At 37.7% G+C, this 16,283-nt stretch overlaps 1 pseudogene; it reads right to left on the bottom strand.

The window, feature by feature from the left end:
• Positions 1-2,741: 2,741 nt before the first annotated feature.
• LOC127688853 (heat shock protein HSP 90-alpha-like) lies at positions 2,742-4,719 on the bottom strand (annotated as a pseudogene).
• Between the last annotated feature and the right edge of the window lie 11,564 nt (positions 4,720-16,283).

Raw genomic sequence — 16,283 nt, 5'->3', positions numbered from 1 at the left:
TTAGTGACTTTTATCTCACAAGAACTCTAGACTTTTAGATGAAGGCTTGTAGATTCAAATTATTTTGTCTCTTCAGAGTTCCTTTCTCATCATAAGTTGTATTGTATTGAAGCATCCATACTTAATGTCTATGGTGGTTGCTAGCAGACAGTAATTTTTAGTCTGTATTCATCTAACCCTTCACAGCTAAATCCACTTGTTTGTTATGTGACAGATCCTTAATATAGAGACCCTGTTTCTTTTTTTCTTTTTTTTATTCGATATATTTTTTATTTACATTTCAAATGATATCCCCTTTTCTGGTCCCCCACTCCCCAAAAGTCCCATAAGTCCCCTCCCTTTCGCTGTTCTCCCACCCACCCCTTCCCACTTCTCTGTTCTGGTCTTGCCCTATACTGCTACACTGAGTCTTTCCAGAACCAGGGGCCACTCCTCCATTCTTCTTGTACCTCATTTGATGTGTGCATTATGTTTTGGGTATTCCAGTTTTCTAGATTAATATCCACTTATTATTGAGTGCATACCATGATTGATCTTTTGAGAATGGGTTTCCTCACTTAGTATGATGTTATCCAGTTCCATCCATTTGTCTAAGAATTTCATGAATTCATTGTTTCTAATGGCTGAATAGTACTCCATTGTGTATATATACCATTTTTTGCATCCATTCTTCTGTTGAGGGATACCTGGGTTCTTTCCAGCTTCTGGCTATTATAAATAGGGATGCTATGAACATAGTGGAGCAAGTATCCATATTACATGCTTGGGAATCCTCTGGGTATATGCCCAGGAGTGGTATAGTAGGATCTTCTGGAAGTGAGGTTCCCAGTTTTCTGAGGAACTGCCAGACTGATTTCCAGAGTGGTTGTACCAATTTGCAACCCCACCAGCAGTGGAGGAGTGTTCCTCTTTCTCCACATCCTTGCCAACACCTGCTGTTTCCTGAATTTTTAATCTTAGCCATTCTGACTGGTGTAAAGTGAAATCTCAGAGTTGTTTTGGTTGGCATTTCCCTAATGACTAATGAAGTTGAGCATTTTTTAAGATGTTTCTCTGCCATCCAAAGTTGTTCAGGTGAGAATTCTTTGTTTAACTCCGCACCCCATTTTTAATAGGGTTATTTGGTTTTCTGGAGTCTAACTTCTTGAGTTCTTTGTATATATTGGATATTAACCCTCTATCTGATGTAGGGTTGGTGAAGATCTTTTCCCAATTTGTTGGTTGCTGATTTGTCCTTTTGATGGTGTCCTTTGCCTTATAGAAACTATAGTTTTATGAGGTTCCATTTGTCAGTTCTTGATCTTAGAGCATACGCTATTGATGATCTGTTCAGAAACTTTCCCCCTGTATTGATGTCCTCAAGGGTCTTCCCCAGTTTCTTTTCTATTAGCTGCAGAGTTTTTCTCTGCCCTGTTTCTAATGATGAATAAGTGACAATACATTATTCAAAATAACTTTTAAAGAATCCCCTTAAAACTATAATTAATAACACTAGTAAATAATAGAAAGCATGTAGGGTTATGCAAAAGCATAAACAAGGGGATTTGTCAACTGACAGAGATTATGGAAAGCTACCTAGTCAGGATATCACTGTAAAGTATAGATCTTCAACCTTTATCTGTAATTCAATCCCCTCCTTGGAGAACTTTGTCACATTATTGATAGTTTGATTGTGGTTACTTTTCTGATTTTTCCTTGCCAGCACTTACCTTTGTTATAACCTCAGTGGTTATAAACTCAGTATTAAATCTGAGGGCCCTGAAAGTCTAGGAAAGTGCTTGAATTCAGTGCTTTTCCTCCCCTATCCCCTTTTCCATTTTAAAAAAGGGAGGACTAGAAACATGTAGCATCATGGAAGTAAATAAATAGATAAAAATAAAAACTAAATTTTACTGGAATAATGTGATACATACTCTGATTTTTCTTTGCATTGCTACAGTTATTAATGATGCTGAGCATTTTTATTCACTTATTGGTTGTTTATTTGTCTTCATTTGAGAAAGTATACACTAGCTCTCACCCCATGCCCTGTGTGTGTGTGTGTGTGTGTGTGTGTGTGTGTGTGCGTGTGCACACACATAAGTCAATGTTTGTACATGTGCTTGTGCTTGTATATGTGTTCATGTATGTGATGGTCAGCACACTATTTGCAGGAGTTTGGTCTTTTTCTTGTACAATGTCAGCAGTTATAGAGACTGAATTTAGACTTTCAGGCCTAGAGCCATGTACATATTGAGGGCCCTTGTATGCATTTTGAAAATGTCTCATTTACATTGTTTTGCTTTGTAGTCCTGTACTGTTAGTTATTACCAGGTCCTGAATGTTCTCCAACTTTATCCTTTGTGTTTTGGGGTTTATCTTCATAGATATCTGTGTCTCACTGTATATGTATCACTAGTCTGTCTGCTGATCTTTATTCCATCATATGGCCTTTTGTGGTTCAGTATAAACTCCCAGGTGATATTAGATGTGAAATTTCTTCATCGGTATTACTCTCATTCAACTACGTTGTTGTTCACATATGAAAATAATTTTGGAATACTCTTTCTTATTTTTAAAATTAGGTTTCTATTGAAGTCCTTTAATGGAGGTTTAGGTAATAATCCAGTAAAAATACGTGTATTTGTCTTTGACATATTTACACATGGCAAGTTGGTTAAGTCAAGCATACTGGCATGGTATTTGGCACTCCATATTTTTTGCCATTTCTTCTTGCAATTTATGCAAAAAAAAGAAAGAAATTAGTGGTTGTTTTCAAGTGCAGTTTCATACAGCATAATGACCAGATCTTTCCCAGACTTGTCCTTCTTGTCAGCCTCTACCTTTTGCCTTAAAGTTTCAAAGATGGAATGACCAGGGTGCATTTCCAGGTGTTTCTTTGCAGCCATATAACCAATAGTTGAGTTGTCTCTGAGGGATTGAACTTTCATGATTCTCTCCATGTTTGCTGTCCACCCATGTGTGCTTGTGACAATATAGCACAGGGATGTCACTAATTGGTTTGACACAACCAACTTTTCAACCTTTTTCTCCAAAATATCTTTCATAATTTTGCAGAGGTTCTCAAATTTTGTCATTTTCTCTTCGTCTTTCTTCTTTTCCTCATAATCTTTTGGAAGTTCCAATCTTTCTTTGGTAATGGACACCAAGGTCTAACCCTCAAATTCTTTCAGCTGTTGCACACAATACTCATCAATGGGCTCAATCATATAGATTACTTCTAAGCCATGCTTTCAGAGACATTCCACAAAGGTTGAGTTAGCAACCAGGTCCTTGGTCTCACCCGTGTTTCTGGATTTCCTTCATTCTGGTGCAGTAGTCCTTCAAAGAAACCATCCTCAGATGTAGATGTCTAGTACCACAGTAGCTCTGAAAGCTTCTTCTGATTTTGAGAGTCTTCATGAATTTCAAGCTTTATATTATTTTGAGAACTGTTCATAAAACTTTTTATAGTTCTCTTTATCTTCTGCCAGTTCAGTAAATAGTTCTAACCATTATTTGACCAAATTCTTTCTGATAACTTTCAGAATTTTGCTTTGTTGCAGCATTTCACTGGAAATCCTCAGACTCCACCACCCCTGTACTGAAATTCAGATACTAAGGAATTAACTCCTCACAGTTATCCATGATAAAATCTCTGTGAACATATAACTTGATGTTGTTCTTTTTCTTTCTGTTTTCAAACAGATTAAATGGAGCGTGTCCTGAGACAAAAAGAAGGGCCCAGAAGTCTAATTGTCCTTAAACAGAAAAATGCTTTACTGCTAAGTGTTCTTCCCAATCATTGGTTAAGCTCTTGTAGATTTCTCCATGTTCTTCATTAGTAATGTCATGAGGATTTCTGGTCCAAATCAGCTTTCTTTTGTTGAGTTCTTCTTTATCAATGTACTTTTCCTTTTTCTTCTTTTTCTTCTTCTTCTTTTCCTTCTTGTCACTATTCTTCTTCTCTTCTTTTTCTTCATCAGAACCAACATCAATTTAGGCTTGCTATCAGACTTCTTTTCCTCTTTTTCTTTTTCTTCCTCTTTCTCTTCCTTTTCTTCAGTCTCATGATCACTGACTTCCTTATCATGTTCCTTCGCCACAAAGAGAGTAATGAGATAGCCAATAAACTGAGAGCTCTTCTTTACAATTCCGTATTCTCCTTTCCTCCAAAAATTGAATTTGGTCTTCTTTCAGAAGCAAGAAAACCTTTATTCCACATCCCCTTAGTTCACCTGTGTCAGTCCTCACCATGAAGGATCCCCTGGATAAGGATTTCCAGGCATGCTGCTCATCATCATTATACTTTGTGATGATAGTCCCTTTCTCAGCAACCAAATATGCAGAGTAAAAACCAACACCAAACTGGCCAATCAGAGATATATCTGCACCAACCTTCGAAGTCTCCCCGAAGGCTTTGGTGCCTGACTTGCCAATAGTGCCAAGGTTATTGATCACGTCAGCCTTGGTCATTCCAATTCCAGTATCCACAATAGTGAGGGCTCAATCTTGTTTGTTGGGAATGAGATTAATGTGCAGTTCCTTCCCCGAGTAGAGTTTACTAGGGTCTGTCAAGTTCTTGTATCTGATTTCATCCAGAGCATCTGATGAATTGGAAATGAGCTCCCTCAGAAAGATCTCTTTGTTTGAGTAAAAAGTATTGATGATCAAGGACATAAATTGGGAAATTTCTGCCTGAAAGGCAAAGGTCTTGACCTCCTCCTCCTTCATTGGTTTGTCTTCAATCTGGATTCCTCAGACATCTTGGTTGAATATGCATGCATGAGATGTGACTAGCTACACCGGACACTGAGTAACTTATATTAATTCCTTCTTAACAGACTCATACCTACACGTTTTCTGCTAGAGATATTGATAGAAGCTAAAGCATATAACATAAATTTGTTGATTTTTACAACTTTAACTTTTTTTTAAGTAAATTAGGCAAACCCCACTAAAATTTATACAAAATTACGTTGCTAGAAATTCTGATGTGTTTTAAATGTAATCAGTGAATCTTAGGGAACATGTTAGGAATAATGCAGGAATTCACATAGTGAACAATTAATTTAATAAGTTATATAATTTTTTATTTTGCTGGCATTTATATATTGTTAAAATACATTGAATTATTCCTATGAGAGAAACACTCCATCTATTGAATCTTATTGCTAGTTCGTAAAACTTAAAAAAATGCCTTCATTATTTTACTTACAAAAGCAGCTCACCAATGTAGTGAAATATAGAGTTAATATATTAGAGAGATATTTTCAAAATTGACAAAACCAGTACAATTTTGTTAGGTTTTAACTGCACTGTTACTCTCTTAAAATACATTTTGTAGCAATGTATCCACCAGGATAATCTATGTTTAAATAGTTGTCTTTTGCAGAATAAAAACACTTGAAATCTATTTTTGCATTGCTATTATTGGGGGTATGTCTCAATAGATGATGAAACGTGCAGTGTGTATGAGCTTATAAATTCCCTGCTACTTCACTGTCATCTATCATTTCTCTCTTCTCCATCCTGCAAATACTGTGAAATAGTCATTCTACTAAACCCAGAAAACTCAGTGAAGATGGCTCTCCTTTTAGCTCTGGATGTATCAAAATGTAAAAACACTAGCAAAACACACTCTAAAGGGGTTAGAGTTTTACTCGGTGAAATTCAATTTCAAAAAATAGGTAATGAATTTGAATGCAATCAGCAACATTGAATGACAGCAGCACTTGCTCATATAGTGCATTTGATATTTCAAAATGTCTACTAATTATATTTTCATCTGTTCACTAAAATTCAACAAGACATTTGGTGCATACAAAGAATAGTTTTGCCTTTATTCATAAATTTTAAATCTTATAGGACATCACTTTTACTATCAACTGAAATGAACTAATTTTCAACATCATTTAACAAAACCATTTTCTCTTTGTGGAAACCAAACATGTCAGAATAGTTGCTGTCTGAAGACACTAATGCATTAAATGATATTAGTGTATAAAGCATATCTGGATGCTTTAGAGGACAGTGAACTAGCAAGGGAAGTTTAAAGGTGACACCATATGGAGTTTGTTTTACGTTAGTTTGTTCTGTACATTTTCAAATGCTATCATTCTATTTTGATTACTGTTGCTCTATAAAACACATTTTCCAAAAGCAAGTTAGGAAAATAAAGGGTTTATTTTAGTTTACAGATTATAATCCATCATTGAGAAAATTCAGGGCAAAAATAAAGCCAGACCTACTTACTATTTCACACACACACTACTTCTGACCAGCAAACTCACTTACAGTCAAGGGGATTACAGGAGAAATCTTGAAGCTACAAAGGTAGCTTTCAGTCTTATGCCTAGCTTGGATTTTATAAACCTCAGACTCACCTCTCCAAGGATGGGAACTCACATATCAATTAAAAGTCAAAGCCATTCTTACCCTGGCAATCCTCTATTGAGACTCACTCCTCAGATGACATTAGTCGTTGTAAAGTTAAAGCAAACTGGACTATAATATTTTAATCAGGCTGATATTTGTGAGTATAATTTCCAGTGTGCATTTGTTATTTGCTGTTTTTCCCCTGAACTGAGCAAGCCGCAGTTGGAGAGGACTGCATATGCTTACAAAGAAAGATTTTCTTTGAGACAGCTTATGTAGAGAAATTTCAGTCCAGCAACATGACTACTCTGGCAAGGGATCACTTGCAAAACCTTCAAAGTCTTCATGATCAAGCCAGAATGGAGAAATGTTCCTGATTACAGTAAGATCCTGCTGGAATATAGACACCCCCTTAATACATACCTTTAATCCCTAATAATGAAGATGAGGTTAGTTTCTAGAAGGAAGCAGCCATGCTTGAACATGACATCTAATTGAGCACAGACAAGATTACTAATCAGAAAAAGAATGATGGGCAGTGGTGGTGTACACCTTTAATCCCCGCACTTGGAATGTAGAGGCAGGCGGATTTCTGAGTTCAAGTCCAGCCTGGTCTACAGAGTGAGTTCCAGGACAGCTGGTGCTACACAGAGAAACCCTGTCTCAAAAAAACAGTAAATAAATAAATAAATAAATAAATAAATAAATAAATACCAGAAACATCAGATATGCCCAACTTACAAGAACAACAGAGGAAAGAGAGATTAAGGCAGCAAGGATAGTATGGTGTGTGTGTGTGTGTGTGTGTGTGTGTGTGTGTGTGTGTTGTATCTAAATAGCTTTACAGAGATGGGCTTCAGAGATAACAAGCTAAACGCAAGTAAAGACAGAATGAAGCCAGAGAATGAGAAGGAGCCATAAGATTAGAACATATTGCCAAAATTAGTTTAAGGCTTAGCAGAGCAATTTATTCAGAAGCTAAGAGAAGCTGTATTGAATTAGTTAACTTGGAAGATTAGATTGTATTGAAAATAGAAGCTTCCAAGCCTAGGTCAAGGGGTAGAATAGAGCAAAAACCACTCTGGTATGTATTCCCAAAGCTATGGCTTAAAGCACAGCTCTCATCTCATTCCTTCAATGGAGAAAGTAAAAATATTTACAAACTTGCTTTATTTATTTATTTATTTATTTATTTATTTATTTATTTATTTATTTATTTATCTTGTATTAATCATCACATTCATTTACATATCATATCCCACTTCCCTGTTACCACTCTACTAATACCTCATCCCATCCCACATCTGCTCTCTCCCCCCTCCCTTTTGCCGCTATGAGGGTGCATCCCCACCCAGTCACTCTCTCCTGCCAGACTACTCCAGCCTCTCCCTATGCCAGGACATCAATTCTCCACAGGACCAAGGGCTCCCTTCCTACTAATGTCAGACAAGGCCATCCTCTGTTACATATGCATCTGGAACTATGGATCCCTCCCTGTACACTCCTTGGTTGGTGGTCTCATCGCTGGGAGCACTGGGTGGTCAGGTCAGACAACATTGTTCTTCCTGTGGGGTTGCAATCCTCCTTTTTCTCCTCTAGTCCTTCTTTTGGCTCCCACACCAGGGTCCCCAGCTCAGTTTGATTGTTGGCTCCAAGCATCCACATCTGCATTGGTCAGTTGCTGGTAGAATCTCCCAAGGAACAGCCATACCAGGTACTTGTCAGCAAGCCCCTCTTGGTAAGAGCAACAGTATCGGGTTGTGGTCTCTGCAGACAAGTTGGACCCCTAGTTTGGCAGTCCCAGGATGGTTCTTCCTTCAGTCTCTGTTCCATTTTTGTCCCTTTCTTTCCTTTTGTCAGGAACATTTCTAAGTTAAAAATTTTGAGATGGGTGGGTGGCACTATCCCTTAACCAGGGGCCATGCTTATCTACTGATGGTGGTCTCTACAGATTTTATCTCCCCTTTGCCGTGCATTTCAGCTAATGTCATCCCACTTGGGTCCTGGGAATCTCTTGCTTCCTTGGTTTGTGGGACTTTCCAGTGGGAATTGGACAGGGTGGCAATAGAAAACACATGGAGACAGACATGGCTTCTGGTTCAAGTCTCAATCTTTAATGCCTCTCTCCCAAGATAAAAACGCAGGCCAAGCCCCTTCCCTGAAGGCTGGAAACCTGTTCTGCTTGTTCTACAGGAGGGGGAGGTCAGGTTGCTGGCTGCTATCCTTTCAGAACAATGGGCTGGGGGAGGGTCACAATTCCTCCCTTTTTATTAATTTTAAGAAAAACCAGTGGATAAGTATCTGTCAAAGACGGTGGGCGTTGACCAGAGGGAAAAAGAATTGACCATGACCCCCTTAAATATTATATAGCGTCTTTTCCAGAGGAGGGGAATAGACTTCCTTATTATTATTTAAGGACAGTCTCTCAACATCAACCCCTATGCAGTCAGGTGTGCTTTTAGGGAACTCAGAGTCAGAAAACATGGTCCTTCCCTTGCAGAGCTTTGCCTCACACCTTCTGCTGGTGCCCATGTTTGTTTAATTAGCAAACACACATAGATCTGAGTTCTATGTGGCTCCATTTTTGGAGATTCACTGGTAAAGTAAATGCTCTGTGAATGTGAGCTGGCTGGCCTTCATAGCAGCCCACCTTCAAGTCCCGGAAGCCGCTGAGCTGTGTCTGAAAGAGACCTGCTTGAAAGACAACAGAAGAGATTACGAGGAGAAACTGCTTGGACTGTCTCTGGAAGGCCCATGGTATTTAATTTGGTTGTAAATTAGTAGCTCAGGAACAAACCTGGCTTGCAAATTAACAGCTAGAGGAAAAGGAGCCTACCTTCCCAATATTGGAGAAGCAGCTTTAAGAACATTATTGAATTAGTCATACTTACCAGCTGATTCAGGGTCTCTATTTACCTGCCATACCAATCTTTCTGGCAGTCATTGGGTTAAGTCTTCTTTTTGAGAGAAAATATAAATAGAATATCTTCTCCATATTAAAACAGGGTCTGGACCGTTCCGTGTATTAGTTAAAGGGACAAGTAATGAGAAATACTTTGTGTTCAAACTACATAAATTGTTATAAATACCTTTTTTTAAAATAAATGAATGAAGTATTTTACATATGCTTAATAATCTCCAGAGTATACAGAGAGATACACATTACAATAAAAACCTCTGGTAACCTGGTGTTGAGACACTCTTCTCACAACTTTGTTCAGAGTGACAAGGCTATGTTCATCTGTTCATCTTGTTCATGTAGAAAAAGGTTGTGAGGTATGTTAAGAATGAAATTAAGAACAACAAACCAGCTGTTAACTGATGCTTCCTATTCACACTGTTCTGAGGGCTGGAAGCACATGAACAGGCCTGCTGCTCTGAGCTTGTTTTTAGATGAATGTTTGCTTTACCCTCACAGAGCTCAACTCATAACAAGAATCAAAGGCAGCAATCGCAACACAGAGACAAGACATACAGTAGAGACAAATAGTTCTTCAGAAAGTGCTTAAAGTTATCTGTGAGGAGTGAGAGAACATTGTGACATTGCTCTACATAATCTCCTTCAACAATTTTCTTCAAATGAGAATGGAATCTCAATATGTGGTTTTATAAAATGAGTCAGTGTTTTATCTAAACAAGGAGAAAATGAAAACATTGCATCAGAGAGAAAGAAATAGAGATGTGGTTAAAAAAATGGTATCTTGTCATGAAAATACAGTGGTTTCTGGTTCTGACTTGTTTTTAAAATAAAAAAAGAAGTTTGAATTTATTTGAAATTGACACAAGCTTTTTACTTTAATCTATTTCCTGGAATCTAATTCAGAGTAAAGGTATATTTGGTACATTTATCTCAGTGTTCTAAAGAATGTGAAGTCCAAGAACATTGAAAAGGCAAGAACATTGCATCATGGATCAAGCTAAGGTAGCAAGAGAACTTTGATACAGAGGGAAAGACCAAAAACTGGACTAAATTCCTATAGGAAACCTAACAAAAATTAATCCACTGCAGGGTGAATAAGTCCTCTTCTGGAAATGAATTGTTGTCTCCATATAAAGACCTAAGTTACCACTGCCAGCTTTGTCTTCAAACTCTAACAGTCCCAGGAGACAAACCAGAGTAAACAATAGCATTGCTGATCAACCAAGATCCCAGAGCATCTTGGGATGATTGTCCTGATTATGAGACTCAGATGAGAAATGATTACTTTCCTTTAATACTGGTGAGTTTGCTTCTTGTTTTGGGCTGTCCATAGGGTGACAATTTATCCATTGGGCGAATCGCAAGAGAGTTGTAAAGGAGACTGAGATAATAATGCTAGCTAACCATCATGTTAATGCACTGCACTTTAAGAATGATGTTTCAGTTCCTGGGGATAGCATGACTGGCAGCTACTTGTAGAATAAAAACACAGAGTAAGAAATCAATCATTAAACGAATATGAGCTATTTGATTTTTTAAATGTTTGCTAGCTCTGCAACATCATATTTTAAGTAGCCCATGTTTATGTAAATTTTTACTGAATCACATCTTAAACACCACTCATTTTCCTATCCACCAAAGAGTGGGTGTGTGGCATTCTACATAGCTGCCACTCAACCAGCCACAGTTTTGCAAGCTGTTTTTTTTTAAACTTTATTAGATATTTTCTTTATTTACATTTCAAATGTTATCCCCTTTCCTCTTTTCCTGTCCCAACCCCCTATCCGATGTCCCCTCCCCTTACTCACTAACCCACCCACTCCAGATTCCCTGACCTGGCATTCCCTTATGTGGGGGCATTGAGCTTTCTCAGAACAAAGGGCCTCTCCTTTCATTGATGTCCCACAAAACATCAGATGGCCCTCTGCTACATATTCAGCTAGAGCCATGAGTCCCTGCATGTGTACTCTTTTGTCCCTGGGAGTTCTGGGAGTACTGGTTGGTTCATATTTTCGTTCCTCCTATGGGGCTGCAAACCCCTTTAGTTCCTTCAGTTCTTTCTCTAGCCCTTCCATTGGGTACCCTGTGCTCAGTCCAGTGGTTGGCTGAGAGCCTCCCCTATATATTTGTCAGGTACTGGCAGAGCCTCTCAGGAAACATCTATATCAGGCTCCTGTCAGCTAGCACTTGCTGGAATCCACAAAAGTGCCTGGGTTTGGTAACTGTATATGGAATGGATATCCAGGTGTGGCAGGCTCTGGATTACCTTTCCTTCAGTCTCTGTTCCACACTTTGTTTCCTCTTATTGATTTTTTTTGGTTCCCCCTTCTAAGAAGGACCAAAGTATCCACAATTTGATATTTCTTCTTCTTGAGCTTTATGTGGCCTATGAATAATATCTTGGGTGATCCTAGCTTCTGGGCTGATATCCACTTATCAGTGAGTGCATGCCATGTGTGTTCTTTTCTGACTGGGTTACCTCACTCAGAATGATATTTTCTAGTTCCATCTATTTGCCTAAGAATTTCATGAATTCATTCTTTTTAATAGCTGAGTAGTACTGTCCTCCGTAAATGTGCCACATTTTCTGTAGCCATTTCTCTGTAGAGAGACATCTGGGTTCTTCCCAGCTTCTGGATACTAGAAGTAAGGCTGTTATGAACACAGTGGAGCATGTGTCCTTATTAAAAGTTGGAGCATCTTCTGAGTATATGGCCAGTAGTGGTATAGCTGGGTCCTCAGGTCATACTATTTTCAAATTTCTGAGGGACCTCCAGATTGATTTCCACAGTGGTTGTACCAGATTGCAATCCCACCAACAAAGAGTGTTCATCTTTCTCCTCATTCTTGCTGGCAGGCATCTGCTGTCACCTGAGTTTTTGATTTTAGGGATCTTGACAGGTGTGAGCTGGAATCTCAGGGTTCTTTTGATTTGCATTTCCCTGATGATTAAGGATGTTGAACATTTCTTTAGGTGTTTTTCAGCTATTCAGTATTCCTCAGTTGAGAATTCTTTAATTCATTTTTAATAGGGTTATTTGATTCTCTAAGTCTAACTTCTTGAGTTCTTTGTATATATTGAATATTAGTCTTCTATTGGATGTAGAAAGTCTTCTATTGGTAAAGATCTTTTCCCAATCTGTTAGTTGCCATTTTGTCCTATTGACAGTTTCCCTTGCCTTACAGAAGTTCTGTAATTTATGAGGTCCCATTTGTCAATTCTTGATCTTAGAGCATAGAATATTGATGCTCTGTTCAGGAAAATTTCCCCTGTGCCCATGTGCTCAAGCCTCTTCCCCACTTTCTCTACTATTAGATTCAGTGTATCTGGTTTTATGTGGAGGTCTTTGATCCACTTGAACTTGAGTTTTGTACTAGGAGATAAGAATGGATCAATTTGAATTCTTCTACATGCGAACTGCCAGTTGAAGGAGCACCATTTGTTGAAAATTCTGTCTTTTTTTCCATTGGATATTTTTAGCTCCTTTGTCAAAGATCAAGTGACCGTAATTGTGTGGGTTCATTTCTGGGTCTTCAGTTCTAGTTCATTGATCTACTTGCCTGTCCCTGTACCAGTACCATGTAATTTTTATCCCTATTGCTCTGTAGTACAGTTTGAAGTCAGGGATGATGGTTCTGCCAGAAGTTCTTAATTCTTGAGAATAGTTTTTGCTATCCTGGGTTTTTTGTTATTTCACATAAATTTGGAAATTGCTCTTTCTAACTCTATGAAGAATTGAGCTGGAATTGTGATGGGGATTGCATTGAATCTGTAGATCGTTTTAGGCAAGGTGACCATTTTTACTGTACTAGCCCTGCCAATCCATGAGCATGGGAGATTTTTCCATCTTCTGAGATCTTCAGTTTCTTTCTTCAGAGACTTGAAGTTCTTATCATACAGATCTTTCACTAGCTGAGGCAGAGTCATACCAAAGTATTTTATATTATTTGTGACTATTGTGAAGGTAGTTGGTAGGACCTGTGCACAGAGGGCTGTGGAAAAGCCTGAGCTTCAGGTGCAGATGGCGACAAGAAGGATCCTGTCTCAGAGGCTCCACTGTTCCAGTGCCCTGTTCGCTCCTAGCAGGTCCCGCTTTGGACAGTTATTGGAGAGAAAGTAGAAAGCTCACATCCAAGCCTGGGAGTGAGAGTATTCATGGGAGGCCAGTTCTCTCCTGGTGGGCTGTGCACAGAGGGCTGTGGAACAGTCCCAGCTCCCAGATGCAGATGGTGACTGGAAGGTGCAAATTTTTTTGCAATGATTTTTTTAATAAAATGCTACTTCTCTAAGATGGTGTTAATTTCTTAACATTTAGAAAGAGTGTCAGTTCAAATGTTAATTTTAAAAAAAGCAGTCTTGTGTTTTGGATCTTAGGGTTGGTGTATAAGTTGTTATTTCTGGGAGCTCAACTTGGCTTTTTCATATGCAAAACATTTTCTAAGTACAATATAAACTACCCCTCAAACAAAAATCTATAATATAGGCATTCACAAATAACTAAACAGTGGTCCAAAACAATTTTTCCTTTTTGCATAAAGAAACAAATCTCACATTTTCTAATATAAACAATATTTCCAAAGTTCATGCTTAATTGTTATATTGTAATTGTTTAACTACATAATGTTATCCAGGGCTTGTAATAGATTGGCTTTCAAAAAGTTATTTCATTATGCAAAGTAAGTGTTCATCCCTCTTTTTTAATGTGTCAAATAATTTAAATACATCTTAATAATTATTAAGGAACATATCTAAAGAATACATATTTAAATGGTAATTTGAGAGATCCTTTACTGACTGACTGCACAATATGAATGATATCTGATAAGGTGAAACATAAACATGACTATATCCAAATAGGGATGGTACAGTCAGACTGAAAGTTTTTATTGAAAAGTCAACACTGATGAAACGGTGCACATTTTACCAAATATAGAACAAATCACAGAGGTCTTCTAGCAGTAAATGGAAAGAGTGCTGTTTCCTTGGGAACTTATTGTAGAGAAAGAGACTAAACAAAACAGGCAGTGGGCTGCCAATCTTTTTACCCTCAAGTATATTCAATAGCCTCTTATAAACACTATGATTCCACCTCAAATCAATGCATTTTAAGGGTCTATCTTAAGATGCTTAATAGAATTACATGTATTTAATTGTCTTCAAAACTGATTAGTAGGAAAAGCAAAAGCTATTGCCTTTTCTTATACCAATGACAACCTTTATTACCATCATTACCATCATTTACTAATAACATATGTGATTTGGATCCATGTATGTATTTATTCCGAGGAATTCATGACTTTAGTAATATAGTAATAATGACCTTGAACTATAAGTTAAAGGTATGACTGAAAGGTTGCCTTTCCCTGTGTGCTTCACAAGTAGTACAGAAAGGTCCAGTTCCAATGTACTGTAACAAAAAAACCAAACAAACAAAACAACAAAAAGTTAAAAAATAACAAGAACAACAACAAAATCAACATATGAGTGAATAAAATATAGGGTGGAGCTCATGACCTTGTTATTTAAAATTGTACTCCACGAAGGTGAAATTCACAAATATGTTATTTTGCACAACAGAAATGTTTCTTACCAAATCAGTGCAATCAAGGCAATTTTAGATATTTTTACCCGATTTAATTACATTTATGAATGAGTCACATTTTCTTTTTTCCAGTGCATATATCATTAATTTCATCTCATGAGCATGTATTATTTTCCCAGGCTCTCTACTTTGCAGACAGACACCCTTCACTTATTGCTTCTTTTTGACAATTCATCAATATGGATTACTAATTTTCTACCCCAAAGTATATAGTTTAGATCCCTAGTACCAATTTGAGCTACTAGGTTGAAAGGCTGACATGAGACATCAGCCTTAAATCCTCTCTGTTTTATAACTGGGACAAACAATAATTTCCTGAATTTTATGCCATTCTGTACTCCTCTGTTATTAGAGTGTCAGTATGGAGGGGACTATGTGTTTTGTGTTCCAAAATGAAACCATCTTTGAGACATAAGTAGATAAAGTATTATTTCAATTTTTTCTCAGTTGTTATGACAAAACAGTGGCAGAAGACACCTTAGGAGATGAAAAGTGTTGTTTTGGATTAGTAGTTATTGCCCATCACTGAGGAAAGTCAGGGCAAAAGCTCAGTCAGGAAAAAGAGTCAAAAGTCATGAAAGAAAGGCAGCTCACTCATGCATCCTTAGCTGACTTTCTTTTATAGCTCAGGATCATATGTCCAAGAAAGAAAGGCAGTCACAATAACTGGGGCATCCTACATCAATTAACAATCAAGACAATTCCTTAGAGATAGTTTTTTCCCACAGGAAAAGAGACTTAGGCAATTTCTCAGTTGAGACTCCTTTCCCAGGTGTCTCTAAGATCTATCAAATTGACAGTTAAAGCTAATTAGGACATCTATACAGAAACTAAAAGAAAATGATTTGGAGGAGGTAAAATGGTGAGTTTTCACTAAATTACAGAACTCAGTGAGTATAAAGTTTAAGTGCACCACAAGGTAGACTTTCAGTGTGATTTCATGTTATTTGATAAGCTTCAGAATTAGGTAAAATATTTCCAGCAACTCAGGTTGCGTATTTGGAGTCTGTGTCAAATATCTCTCTCAGATTGTTGACACTCAAGATGGATTACAGGCTGCAGTGTGTTTGTAGACATCTTAGATCCAGTATCTGCAGTAACTGAACGATGCATATTAACAGAACTCTAGAACAATGCAGGTCCAACCAGGCACCATTATCCAGGAATCCCTTCTTAAAAGTCACACAGAAGCTTGCTCCACATGGCCATGTATGGTATTTAAAAACTTAGGTAGGTGCATCTCAGTGAAGAGTCCATTTGCTCCTGGGAACTCAGGAGGTGTCAGTCACACCTACTTATCCTTATTGGTTACATTATTCAGTCTACAGCCTGCCCTCCCACCAAAGAAATTCTTGTCAGAATAAAGAAATACTCAACCTAAATTTCATATAAATTTACCTGGC

Source organism: Apodemus sylvaticus, chromosome 1 (assembly GCF_947179515.1).
Source record: "Apodemus sylvaticus chromosome 1, mApoSyl1.1, whole genome shotgun sequence".
NCBI classification, from domain to species: domain Eukaryota; kingdom Metazoa; phylum Chordata; class Mammalia; order Rodentia; family Muridae; genus Apodemus; species Apodemus sylvaticus.
The sequence above is the reverse complement of the archived record's forward strand: the minus strand, read 5'-3'. Positions and strand labels throughout refer to the sequence as shown.